The following is a 466-nucleotide window of genomic DNA, read 5'->3' as shown; positions in this document are numbered from 1 at the left end:
CCTTTAACCCCGCAGCCTGGGCCAGCCGCGGCAGCTGACCTGTGGCGAGACTTTTGCTGGGGGAGAGACAGGGGAAAAAAAGCTATAGACTTTAATCGGATTTCTCCCCGAACACTTCTGGTATGTTGTTGTTATGCATCTATATGGAGATCATTATTTATAAATGAGCGAGTACGATCGGTCGGAAAGACTTTAAGAGCCCGGATTTGTGTCATTAAGTTGAGGGCGGGGCAGAGTGATTTAGCGGGGGCCGGAGGTGCTGGCCGGGGGTGGCCAGCAGAAGGTCACCTGCTGCCCCACTTGCCCTTCGGCCGCCCTGTCACGCCAGGCGAGACCCCCTTTTGGGGGCGGGGGAGGCCTCGGCCTCCGCTGGGGGCCGCGGGCCGTGGGGCTGTGGGTCGTGCAACCGCTGACTCTGTTTTCTTGCGCCGCGGTCCCACTCCAGAGAGAGGAGGCCTGTTTTCCT

Source organism: Egretta garzetta, unplaced genomic scaffold (assembly GCF_000687185.1).
Source record: "Egretta garzetta isolate BGI_Z169 unplaced genomic scaffold, ASM68718v1 scaffold123, whole genome shotgun sequence".
NCBI lineage: Eukaryota > Metazoa > Chordata > Aves > Pelecaniformes > Ardeidae > Egretta > Egretta garzetta.
Note: the sequence above shows the minus strand (reverse complement) of the source record.